The 13,611-nt window shown below is 43.8% G+C and overlaps 1 protein-coding gene across 2 annotated transcripts in view; it reads left to right on the top strand.

Annotated features, from left to right (window-relative positions):
- Nucleotides 1-13,611, top strand: part of acap3a (ArfGAP with coiled-coil, ankyrin repeat and PH domains 3a) — an 88,636-nt gene that overhangs the window by 12,637 nt on the left and 62,388 nt on the right. The window lies entirely within an intron of this gene.

Here is a 13,611-nt window from a genome sequence, read left to right on the forward strand (position 1 = left end):
ATCCAATACAGATATTCCGGAAAATGAAAGAACGGCACACAAATCGGATCTGAACTGTTATGATGCACAATGTAGACAATCAATAATTTTAGATCAGATTCAAATCGGATACACAAATAATCGGATTTGGACTGGCAGTGTGAACGTAACCTAAGATCCTTTAAGTCCCGTTAAACAGACTTAACTTCTGAGGCAGGGGTGACGTCATTACAGCCTTTTGTGCGCAGGGCCCTGTGTGAAGCCTGGCAGATCTTCCTGTCTACAAAAGCTGAATAGCCACCCCATTCACACACCGTCACACAAAGGCTGTGCCTTCTGAGCGGTTTGTGAATCTGCTTTTATGTAATATCCTGGAAGAGTGATGACCCCTAAGAGAGTGCAAACGGTTTATTAAGTGAAAGGAAATCTAATAACAAGGCCATATGACTCAGTTTGCTTCCTCTGAGATATTCTGCTCCTGTTTGGCTAATAATGTAGGTTTGTTTTGTTGAGTCACATCAAAATCCTTTGTCGATGGTTGCACATTGCATAGGGAAAGGCAGAAAAAAAATGGGTGAGATTTTGTTTTTGGAGGCTGGGAAACCTGACACCAAAGTTGAATTAGTGGTTCTTCAACTCACGAGAATATGCGTAATGCACATCTGATCTCAATTGCTCTCAGATTTCTGTTTGTTAAGAGTAAATCTCCCACTCGCAATGCTTCCTACAACAGGAGGTTACTGTAAAAGAGTTTCCCATAAAGCCCCCCTGTTGATCAGTCTTTCTAATGCCATCTCCACAGGAAGAACAACATGAAGCCATTCGTTCAATGCTAGGCATTCCCTTTCAAACTTTAAGATGTGCAGCATTTCTTAAAGAATCTCCAATCCCACAAAACACGGGTAAAGCTGTAAAAATCCCCCTAGTGTGACGAACAGGTGGATGCAATGGTTCTCAATTAGGATTATCGTCATCCACCCACTCCCATCTTCCCTTTCCGCTGACCCGCACAGGAAGTTCACAGCATCTCAGCGGGTGGTTATGGTTTTGTAAATCTCTTATAATTCAGAGTTATATAAATAGTTACCGTAACGCTCTCTGTGGATTATTCATGTACTGTGCTGTGGATTTACTGCCATCAGGAATGAGACTGGGAAATGATGTAGGTGCTTTTATCTTGTGTATTTAACAAAATTTGAACGTACTTTTGCAACGTGATGTAACATTCTTATGATTCTTTTTAATGTTGAATCAACTGGCGAATCAGTTGGAATGAATCATGGATGGAATCAACTTGCTTTACTGAACCGCAGTTTTTTTTATGTCTGACTTGAGCCGAGAACAGTTACAGTGTACTTTTGAAAGTAATGAAAGCAAAAAAAAAATAATTTTTTTAGATGGTAAGTATAATAAACAGTCTTTTTGTATTCCAATCAAATGAGTGAAGAACGAGATTGCTTCAAATGAATCAATTCTACAGCTTTAAATGTTGCTAAGCTCTGTAGCTTTACTAACTGCACTATTCAGAGGAATATCCGTACCCGATTACAGACTCCTCTTTATTTCATTACCCATAATGCACTTAGGCTGGGGAGGAAACCTAAATGGACAAAAATCGAATTTCCTTCTGAGTGCAAGATACTTTATAAGAAATGGTCTGCTTCATAGCAGTTTAGTCCCTGCTCATATTTAGAGGTGCCCTAGAATGAGCTGAAACAATATTTTAAATTGTTCTCTGAAATCTACATATAGAGTGTGTGACTTATTTAAGGGTTAAAATTGTCCAGATACGGTTTTACCGGTCAATTTACAACCCCAGAAATTGTCCCTAGGATGTAATGCTCTGTTTTTGCCTTATTTGAAAGGGTCATGAATTTTAATGTGGGTTTTAATGGGGTTCGGCTATGATTGGCTGTTTCACTGCGCCTCATTTCAGTGACAGCACATCTACCGTATACTGTCAATCATGGAGAGATTATGCATCCAACCTTATGTTTGATCCTGTTTCTGATGAAGATAATGATTTTGAGGTACAACCAAATGTTTTGAGATTGGAAATGGACACTTTTGAGTGATAAGTAGTGTATACTACTTGGAGTTTCCTATTTTTACTGTACTAGCATCTTGCGTTGGATCTAGACAACACAGGGGATATTATCTTTAATGTTGTCTCGCTAGTAACTTCCAGTTTAATCAGAAATTGTTTAGACAATCAATAAGTGGATAAAATCACTGCTTACTGCTTGCGTGGATATAGTTTGAATTGCCGCTTCTCCAGTATCAGATGCTGAGCGAAGCCTGCTATTGCCCAGGTTAGATAAACTGTCCGTGGTGAAATGGGCCGAGCAAACGAACAACTTTTAATTAAATTGTTGCGGTATTTGGTTATAGATTAACATGCCTGTTGACAGTTTTGTTCAGTGGGAAGGGTATGAAAAGTCCCCACGTCCCCTGCACAGCCTGGAACATAACATCTATTTCCATGGTCTGCCATTTTTGCTTACCTTGCGTAACGCATGCCGTATACAAATGTTGGGGGCATACATATTAATGATCACCAGCGATTGCGTCACAGTTTGTTATGTCGAGAATTGCCTGATTTTTCTTGTTGTTTTTCACTAACAAGATTTAAATAAGAAGGAGGAAATAGAGATGTTTGAGACTCACTGTGTGTGATTGAACTCTTGTTATTCAACTATGCCATGGTTAATTACTTTTTTCATTCTAGGGCACCTTTAAAACAGCCAATCAACTCTTGACTTCAAATATTTGCACTAAATAAGCCATGTTTATGTATGACCTAAATGCATAAAGTCTCTACTGAAAGATGCTTTAGATGCTGTCCTCCCATCAGGCTACTTAACTAGCAGTGTTAACCAGCCTTAAAGGTCTTAGGACTTAGGGCATGTCTTAAAACAGTACTTATGACATGGTGAACAACTGACTGAACTACATTTGCTTTGCAACTTTGTAATATATTGTAGTTTATATTAAGTGTAGTATATTAACCTGAACTGTGCTTAAATTGTGGATTACATCCAGCTTCAACTGCCCAGTACTTTACTGATTGATGTACTTTACTCTGTACAGTACAGTAAATAACTTTACTTTAGAGGAAGTCCAGAGAGGGAATCTGGCATTAAGCTGACTTCTTTATTTTATTTATTTCTTCCGTTTGAGTCTTTGTCCTGTGCCTAATGGTTCCTCTTCCACCGTAGATGTGTGTGTGTGTGTGTGTGTGTGTGTGTTGTGAATCATGTCGCTCTGTCTGGTTCTGTTTCTGGGATGTTGCTGACTCACATCTGGAGCTCTCACAGGCATCTGGTTCTGATCGGGCCAAACCCACTCACTTTCTCAGCACGCTCGGGGTCTTTCGCTCTTTGCTGCTCCGTCCTGTCCCTGTGCAGCACAGGAAACGCATGTGGATTCTGGTGGCCTACTGGAATATTAATGAAGGTTCGTCAGAGGCAGCAGGGCGTGTGTGTGTGTGTGTGTGTGATTTAATTTACTGCACCCAAAGCTCCATTCAAACTGAGTGAGCCAGGTTTTTTCAAAGCCAATACAATAGCACATTGTGACATACAGTTCTTGTGTATAAGATGCTTTACGGCAATGACAATAATCAGTAGTGCACAAATTGAGTCTTCTTGTGTCATTAAAATGTGGAATATGATATGACACCTATGTTCAATAGTTACAAATAGTAAAAGTTATTTATTAATAATGATAAGTCACCACATGTTTTATCATTTATTTACAAAAAAAATTAAATCATAATTTTATCAGGTAAATATCATAATACTTTTAAGCAAAACAATTCGATTTTTGCCCTTTTGTTTCTATACTTTACTAACTGGATTTTCAATAAACAGGTGTGTTATGCAACTGTCATAACCAATCATAATACAGAGTTAGAGGAATTATATATTTTAGAATAGATTTAACGTTTTTATACAGTCTCTTCTACTGAAGCCTGCATTTCTTTGATAAATAAACATTAACATTGTGAAATATTATTACAGTTTAAAATAACCCTTTTCTATTTGAATTAATTAAAAAAAAAATCTTCCCATTTAATTTTTTTCAAGATTCTTTGATTAATAGAAAGTTTAAAAGAACAGCATTTATTCGAAAAATAAATATTTTGTAACATTATAAATGGCATTTATAAATGTGTCCTTGCTGTATGATTTTCTTTCAAACAATGAAAACATTTGATCGATAGTATAAAATGAGCATCTAATTAATGGCCTAGTATAATCAATTACTCCATAAAACCTCAGCTAATGCTCATTAGCGTGCTCCGTGTAATTGTACTGCTTTGCAGCTGGCTTTCCCTTCATTGCACTGATGGCTTCCGTGTCTCAGGAGAGCCTGCGGTTTGCGTTTAGGCTCATTGAGGCGTGAGGAAACTTCCTCTTCCCACTGTAGGCTTGTTTGCACACTGAAGCAAGCTCGATTCCCAAAAGACCTGCTGCCACTTCCAAGAGGACTAAATATATACTGGCCACATCCCTCAGTGTGGAACAGCTGAGCTGACATCTCTCCTTCATTCCTCCTTTGTTGACGCATTCTCCGCTTCTGAGAGTAAATTGTAGATTATACACCGATCAGGCATAACATTATGCGCTAATATTGTGTTGGTCCCCCTTTTGCTGCAAAAACAGCCCTGACCCGTTGAGACATGGACTTCTCTAGACCCCTGAAGGTGTGCTGTGGTATCTGTCACCAAGATGTTAGTAGCAGATCATTTAAGACCTTCAAGTTGTGAGATGGGGCCTCCATGTATCGGACTTGTTTGTTCAGCACAACCCACAGATGCTCGATTGGATTGAGATCTGGGGAATTTGGGGGTCAAGTCAACACCTCAACTTCTTGCTCCTCAAGCCATTTTTGCTTTGTGGCAGGGCACATAATGCTGCTGAAAGGCCACAGCCACCAGGGAATACGGTTTATATGAAACGGTGTACATGGTCTTCAACAATGCTTAGGTAGATGGTACGTGTCAAAGTAACATCCACATGGATGGCAGGACCCATGGTTTCCCAGCATAATATTGCCCAAAACATCACACTGCCTCCGCCGGCTTGCCTTTTTACCATATTGCATCCTGGGGCCATTTGTTCCCCAGATAAGTTATGCAGTCTCATACACAACACACTGTGAAACACTGTGTATTCTGACACCTTTCTAGCAGAACCAGCATTAACTTCTTGAGCAATTTGAGCTCCAGTAGCTCGTCTGTTTGATCGGACCACACGGTGCATCAATGAGCCTTGGCAGCCCATAACCCTGTCGCCGGTTCCCCACTGTTCCTTCCTTAGATCACTTTTGAAAGATACTGACCACTGCAAACCAGGAACACCCCACAAGAGCTGCAGTTTTAGAGATGATCTGACCCAGTCGTCTAACCATCACAGTTTGGCCCTTGTCAAACTCGCTCAAATCCTTACACTTGCCCATTTTTCCTTCTTCTAACACGTCAACATTGAGGACAAAATGTTTACTTGCTGCCTAATATATCCCAAAAGGTGCCATGATGAAGAGATCATCAGTGTTATTCACTTCGCCTGTCAGTGGTCATAATGTTTTGCCTTATTGGTGCATTATGATTAATCTCCTGTTGTATTTTTTTAGCAGTCAATGATTCATTGTTTTATATTGTATCAGTGATCTGATTACAAGCACACAGTGCTTTATGAGATGAGTAGTTAATTTCCTCACAAAATAATATAATTTTCAAATATTTTACTTCAAATTAAAGTTTGTGATTTTTTATTATCATTATTTTTTTTTAATTAAATAATTCCCTGAAATGCATATGGAGAAAATAAATGAGAAAAAAACACTAGATAAGTAAGTTAGTGGGGTTCACAATTGTGATGAAAATCAGTGTGTATAGGATGGACATTATTCAGTGTGTGTAGCTTCCTGTCACTGTGTCAGCCGACTGTTTTACTTCACATGCTATGGATGGTTTATCAACATCCTGGTCCTGCACCCACAGGACGACAGCATGGTGACGTCAAGAGCTTATTATTTCAGGAAACACCTGGAGGAAGGACAGATGGGCATAACCTCTGACCTATGACCTCTTTCTGGATTTGTTTGTGTGTTTATCTTAGATAGTTCGTTATGTCATTTGCTCTTCCTAGAAGTCCTGAGGACGCTAGAGCCCCAATCCTTCCACTGATACAGTAAACCGCAGTGACCACAAGTCAGCCCTGAATCACTGTAGCTTTAGTTTGGGCACTTAAGCAAATCCTTGCAGATCACATCACCTTGATTAAAAGCAGTAAGAGTTATATAATATGTGACCCGTGCTGTCAAAATGAGTCGCAATGAGCAAATACATTTTTTTTGTTATTGTTATTTTCTATTAAAAAACCTTCAAAATGAGTTGTTGAAATCATCAGATAAATTGATGAGCTACACTTGTTTGAAGTCAATGTAGTGTCACATGCCTGTCCTGTTTTGTGTGCACATGTGGGTTTTGTCATGTCTCCGGTCTACTGTCACCCCGCCCTTCTTGTTATCTGATTATTGGTTAATTTGCCCCACCTGTTCCCTCTTGATTTCTTCCCCTTATAAGCTCCTTGTGTTTGTCAGTCTGTGTTGGATCCTTGTGTAATGTCTGCGTCTTCTGTCCTCCCCGTGATTCTGTTGGTTTGTTTAAGTTTGTATTTATATTATTCTATTATATGTTTTTCCCCCTCGTGGGTTTTGTTTTGAGTTTATGTTTTATTTTATAATAAATTATCATTTTCTGCACTTGAGTCCTCGCACCCTTTTCCCTTGTCTGTGACGTGACAGAAGGATCCAACCATAGAGGACTCAGCAAGAGGATTGTTTATTTTTGTTGTTTGCTCTTTGAACTATGGAGCTAACCAGGCACGTACAGGTGATGCGGCAGGTGAACTCTAAATACATCCGCCAACAGGGGGCGGGTGTAAGAGAGTTCGCCTGCAAATTCCTTATTGAGGTGCATCACCTGTACCTCAATGAGACAGAGAAGGCAGAGGTGTTTAACCTCTGCCTGGACATGCCTCTCAGCCCCATGGAGGTTGAGAGAATGGGAACCCCGGACTTTTGGGAGTTTGTGGAACAGCTGGACTCCAGTCCCTCTAGGACCAGGGGCTGGATAGCTCCGGTGGTTCCTGTTCCAGTGGCCCCAGTTCCAGTGGCCCAAGCTCCGGTGGTCTCTAAAAGGAGGAGGAGAAGGAAGGCTCCCTCCGTGCCTGTTCTTGTGGTCCCAGCTCCAGTGGTCCCTGTGCCGGTGGTCCCTGTGCCGGTGGATCGTGTTCCGGTGGTCCCTGTGCCGGTGGATCGTGTTCCGGTGGTCCCTGTGCCGGTGGATCGTGTTCCGGTGGTCCCTGTGCCGGTGGATCGTGTTCCGGTGGTCCCTGTGCCGGTGGATCGTGTTCCGGTGGTCCCTGTGCCGGTGGATCGTGCTCCGATGGTCCCTTTGCCGGTGGATCGTGCTCCGGTAGTCCCTGTGCCGGTGGATCGTGCTCCGGTAGTCCCTGTGCCGGTGGATCGTGCTCCGGTGGTCCCTGTGCCGGTGGATCGTGCTCCGGTGGTCCCTGTGCCGGTGGATCGTGTTCCGGTGGTCCCTGTGCCGGTGGATCGTGTTCCGGTGGTCCCTGTGCCGGTGGATCGTGTTCCGGGGGTCCCTGTGCCGGTGGATCGTGTTCCGGTGGTCCCTGTGCCGGTGGACTCCGTTCCGGTGGTCCCGAGTCCGGAAACGGCCTGGAGGGCTGTGATGGGATGCTTTGTGGTGGCAGTCCTGCATGCGTGGAAGGAGCACAGGGCTTTATCCGAAGCCCCGGAGGAAGTTCCGGTGGTCCCAGTTCCGGTGGATCGTGTGCCGGTGGTCTCAGTTCCGGCGGATCGTGTTCCGGTGGTCCCTGTGCCGGTGGATCGTGTTCCGGTGGTCCCTGTGCCGGTGGATCATGTTCCGGTGGTCCCAGTTCCGGCAGATCATGTTCCGGTGGTCCCAATGCCAGCAGATCGTATTCCGGTGGTCCCAGTGCCGGTGGATACTGCTGGACTGGAGAAGTTTCCCCAACGCCCTGCCTGCGCCGCTGAGGCGCCCTGCTCTCCCTGCGCCGCTGAGGCGCCCTGCTCTCCCTGCGCCGCTGAGGCGCCCTGCTCTCCCTGCGCCGCTGAGGCGCCCTGCTCTCCCTGCGCCGCTGAGGCGCCCTGCTCTCCCTGCGCCGCTGAGGCGCCCTGCTCTCCGTGCGCCGCTGAGGCGTCCTGCTCTCCGTGCGCCGCTGAGGCGTCCTGCTCTCCGTGCGCCGCTGAGGCGTCCTGCTCTCCGTGCGCCGCTGAGGCGTCCTGCTCTCCGTGCGCCGCTGAGGCGTCCTGCTCTCCGTGCGCCGCTGAGGCGTCCTGCTCTCCGTGCGCCGCTGAGGCGTCCTGCTCTCCGTGCGCCGCTGAGGCGTCCTGCTCTCCGTGCGCCGCTGAGGCGTCCTGCTCTCCGTGCGCCGCTGAGGCGTCCTGCTCTCCGTGCGCCGCTGAGGCGTTCTGCTCTCACCGCGCCTCCCTGGCGCCCCCTGCACTCACCGCGCCTCTCTGGCACCCTGCTCTCACCACGCCTCCCTGGCGTCCTGCTCTACCCGCACTGCCCTGGCTGCCTGAACTCTATGGTCCGCCCCGGCCGCTTGAACTTGGTGGGCCTCCCGAACTCGGTGGGCCGCCCTGGCCATTCGAACTTTGTGGGCCACCATGGCCTCCTGAACTTTTTGTTTTCCTCGTTCCTCCCTTGTTTACCCCTCCCTTGTCTGTTCCTTCCTTGTCTGTTTCCCCTGTCCCTCCCGTCCCACCCTGGTCTGTCCCTCCCGTCCCGCCCTGGTCTGTCCCTCCCGTGCCCCCCTGGTCAGTCCCTCCCGTCCCGCCCTGGTCAGTCCCTCCCGTCCCGCCCTGGTCAGTCCCTCCCGTCCCGCCCTGGTCAGCCCCTCCCGTCCCGCCCTGGTCTGTTTCTCCCATCCCTGTCCCTAGTGGAGCGTCTGGTAGCCGCTCCTTAAGGAGGGGGTAATGTCACATGCCTGTCCTGTTTTGTGTGCACATGTGGGTTTTGTCATGTCTCCGGTCTACTGTCACCCCGCCCTTCTTGTTATCTGATTATTGGTTAATTTGCCCCACCTGTTCCCTCTTGATTTCTTCCCCTTATAAGCTCCTTGTGTTTGTCAGTCTGTGTTGGATCCTTGTGTAATGTCTGCGTCTTCTGTCCTCCCCGTGATTCTGTTGGTTTGTTTAAGTTTGTATTTATATTATTCTATTATATGTTTTTCCCCCTCGTGGGTTTTGTTTTGAGTTTATGTTTTATTTTATAATAAATTATCATTTTCTGCACTTGAGTCCTCGCACCCTTTTCCCTTGTCTGTGACGTGACATGTAGTCAGCAAAGTAAATTTTAAGAAAAATCGAAGGTTCCAAAACAAAATCACCTAGCAACCATACCTTAAAAACCATGGTAATAAGCCAAAATTTAGCACACACCAAGACATAACCCATTAGAAAAAAGATATATTCTTTTTTTCCCATGATGCCACAATTATTTAATTAACATTAAAGGGGGGGGGGGACACTCAGTTTCAGTCAATCTCATGTCAATCTTGAGTACCTATAGAGTAGTATTGCATCCTTCATATCTCCGAAAAGTCTTTAGTTTTATTATATTTATAAAAGAAATATAGGCTGTACCGAGTCTTTCCGGAAAAAAACGAGCGCCTGGAGGCGTATCGTGTGGGCGGAGCTAAAGAATGACGATCGCGAACAAAGCGGTGACGTCCTCAAGCGTGGAGAAACCCATGGCTCTCTCAGCTAATACAGATATGATCCAGAATCAAATCTGAGGCAGAAATAAATTGAACAGGAGAAACAGCAACAGCAGGATGTCCGTCTCTGTGGTATGTACTGTATTTAGTGTATTTTGTGTGTGTTTACTCGCAGTTTGAAGCAGTTTTACTCACCAGCTGCTTCCAAAGCAGGACCGAACCTTTATCGCTGGGACCGCTCCGTCAAAAACACACTTCATTGGTATGATTTGGTGAAGTCCTTTGACGGCAGTGGCGTGTAAATCCACTTTGAGACACGACTGAAGCGATGTTGTGAAGCTTCCCGTCATTTCTGCGTTCAAATCGGTTCAAATGCAGCGCTGCCTTTCCGGAATGCTGTGCTGAAGCGTTGAAGTTGCTCAACGTCACCCATAGGAATAAAGTGGAGCGCGGCGCGCGACATAAGTCTTCACGGACGACTGGATCTGCACCTGAGAGAGTTTATGGGCGTGCATTTCCTCTCTCGCTCTTGTCACGCACGCACACCCTACCGGGAGAAGAGCCCGTACAGCCCATACAAGGACCTTCCGCTCTATTAACGTCAAGTCGACCCATACTCGAAAAAAACTCTCCCAAACTTGTGAGAAACCGGAAGGAGTATTTTTGACACAGAAATACTCTATCAAACGTCCAACATTAGTTTTTGAAACTTTGTCTATGTTTAGGATGGGAATCCAAGTCTTTAACAGTGTAAAAAGCTCAGTATGCATGAAACAGCATTTCACCCCCCCCCCCCTTTAATGAAACACAGTCATTCAAAATAAAATAAACATTCCAAATAATGTTTCTCATCATATATAAGTCGTTATTTCGTTTTTTTGCGCACAAAAACTATTCTCGTCGCTTCATAAAAGGATTGTAGAGCCGCTGTAGTGAGATGGGCTTTGTAACGGCGTCTTTAGTGCCTTTATGGGTCTTGAGAGAGGAAATGACATTGGTGTCAATGAAGGCCTTTCTGAGCCATCGGATTTCAACAAAAATATCTTAAACTGGGTTCCGAAAATGAACGGAGGTCTTACGGGTGTCGAACGACATTAGGGCAAGTAATTAATAAGAGAGTTTACATTTTTGGGTGAACTAACCCTTTAAGGGTCTCGTCTCCCACAGAACCTGAGGGGTCTCTGTTTAGGCGGGTGTAAATTGAAGGGAGGCTCGGTGTTTGCATGTGCCCTGCGATTAGTTCACTGACCCTGGGGAGAACCGACACTTCAGAAATGAAGCCCGGCAACCGAACAAAGAGCTGTCATGGTGGGGAGGAAGTGGTATAATTAACCCTTTCAGGTCACGTATTTCGTTCTCACACAGTACTGCCATACATTCTGTTCCCGCCACTAAAGACAAGCGTTTGGTGCACATTCCTTACCGAGCATTTCTTACAGTGTTTCATTTCAATTTCGAGCAACTTGGAATATCAGGAATGTAAGATCTTCATGACAGCTAGACATAACACAGGGGCACGGGCGGGCGTTGTGTATTGAAATATCAGACGCTAATGTAGGTCCAGGAGAGAAGACGGGGCAGACAGTGAGTGTTCAGGATGTGAAGCGTCTTGGCTAGTCGGGCTGGTTTATATTAGCTCAGGGTGGTCTGTCGTGACTCCAGCGTGCAAAAATGTCAATGGAGATTCGAAGAGACACACACAGACACACTGCGGCTGGCTGGGCTGAGATGGATTGAGGATCACAATGTGTCACTGCTGGGGTGAGGGACACAAATAGACTCCTAACTCTCATTCAAGAGCAGGGTTGTCCAATCCTGCTCCTGGAGGGCCACTGTCCTGCAGAGTTCAGCTCCAACCAAACACACCTGAAGCAGCTAATCAAGCTTTTAGACATACTAGAAACTTCCAGACAGGTGTGTTTAGGCAAGTTGGAGCTAAACTCAATGGCCCTCCAGTACCGAGTTTGGACACCCCTGTACTAGAGAGAGAGAGATCCATGAAAAAGAGGGAATGAGGATTTATGATGCCGATTCTACCCGAAAAGAAAAATTGCACATAAATAATTTCCTGACGCTGCAGCAGTCTTGGCTCTTGTTGATGTGGGGAGATCTTACATTTTTGTGGGCTGCACTTGTAGTTCAGACGGGCTCTGGAACAACATACCAGACACGGGGAGTTTTTGTTCCTGGAAATGAATCCTGTAAAAGTTGGAGGACACTTTCCAAAAGTTGCTAAATCTGATTCAGAACAGACTGAGCGGTTAAAACCTTCACTGTGAAACAAAATTACGTGTTTTGATTTCCTTTAATGTTTTTGAAAATGCACATGGCCATGAATTTGCCATCCGGAACCAATTTCAGGATGCAGTCTATAAAGTGATAATTATTATATTTATGATATTGCTGATGACCGATAAATGACAGATATTATAATTCAATACTATTTTCTCAAAATAAATTTAAAAAACTAAAAACATTAAAGGGTTAGTTCACCCAAAAAGGGAAATCCTACCACAAAAAAAAGTGAATTTCATAACATTATCTATTATATAGTATTAGATGACAGCAAAAGTAATCTGACTGCAAAAATGAGCATCACTATTAAATATCCAACACTGGTATTTTCAACAAAAATAAAATAAATTGTTTATTAATAAAAATTTGTATAATATTTTTTAGAATTATGATGTTGTCTATCTGTCTGTCTTTCATTGTTGTTTTAACATATATTAAAGTTGAAATTTAATAAAATATCGGTTGATGATGTATAAGTCAAGTTATGTTGATGTAAACTGAAAATATTAGATGTAATGTATTTTTTATATATATATATATATATATATATATATTTGCTGTCATGCACAAAGGCAGTGTCCTATATGACATATCTTTGGGACATCCATGAAACATGTCCCTGTGAAACTGTAGTGAGCTTGATGTATTTTCTTTCTTTTTGTTCTTCCTCCTTCCTGTTTTTTTAGGACCGTAAAAATTCACTTTGTCCATCTCTTGGTCATCCACTGATGGCGTTTCTCGTCCATCACATCCGTTAATTACATAATAATTTGCTGACATTGCAGGTACCAAAGCGTGTGATTACTAAAAAACAGCGGAAAGTGACACTAATTCCTAGCTCAGGAAGGATGCTTTGGGTCAGTGCTGTGAGGCCGGCTGGCGTCCACCTCTCTCAAACTCACAAGACCTGAGCCAGTGTCTAATGACCACGTCCTTCTTCCACTCAGGGTGAAATCCCAAAGGATTCACCCATAAGCCCCAGCCGATCCCACTCGTCCACGACAAAGAATACATGGATAACAAAACTTCTGCTGCACAGCCTGTCAAAACTGAGTTCATTGAAGAAATAAGAATTCTCTGGATTTCTTCTTTAGCAAACCAAAATTAAAACTTGAAAGCAATGAAGGCCAAATTAAAAATTTGACTAGAATTTTTTTAATTTGGTTTCTTTACAACTTTCTGAGAGAGAGCACATCTCATGAATGTTATTGTGTGGAGAAAAGCCATGAACTATTAAACATTTCAAGTGATATTTCACCTAAAAATAGAAGTCATTCACCCACATATCACTTCAAACTCCATTTGACTTGCTTTCTTCAGTGAAACACAAAATTAGATGTTTAACAGAATGCTCACGCTGCTAATCACCACACAATTGAATAGGTCTGGGTGATACACGATATTGTATTGAGATTGCAATACAATTTACGGCAATAACGATGATTCTTGACTTGATATGGAACTTCCTATCACACTACCGTCAAATAAACTGAAACAAACTGAAAGATCTTCACAACAAACCTTAAATAAAAGTTTGGTTTAACTTCATGAAATTATA

Source organism: Pseudorasbora parva, chromosome 6 (assembly GCF_024679245.1).
Source record: "Pseudorasbora parva isolate DD20220531a chromosome 6, ASM2467924v1, whole genome shotgun sequence".
NCBI lineage: Eukaryota > Metazoa > Chordata > Actinopteri > Cypriniformes > Gobionidae > Pseudorasbora > Pseudorasbora parva.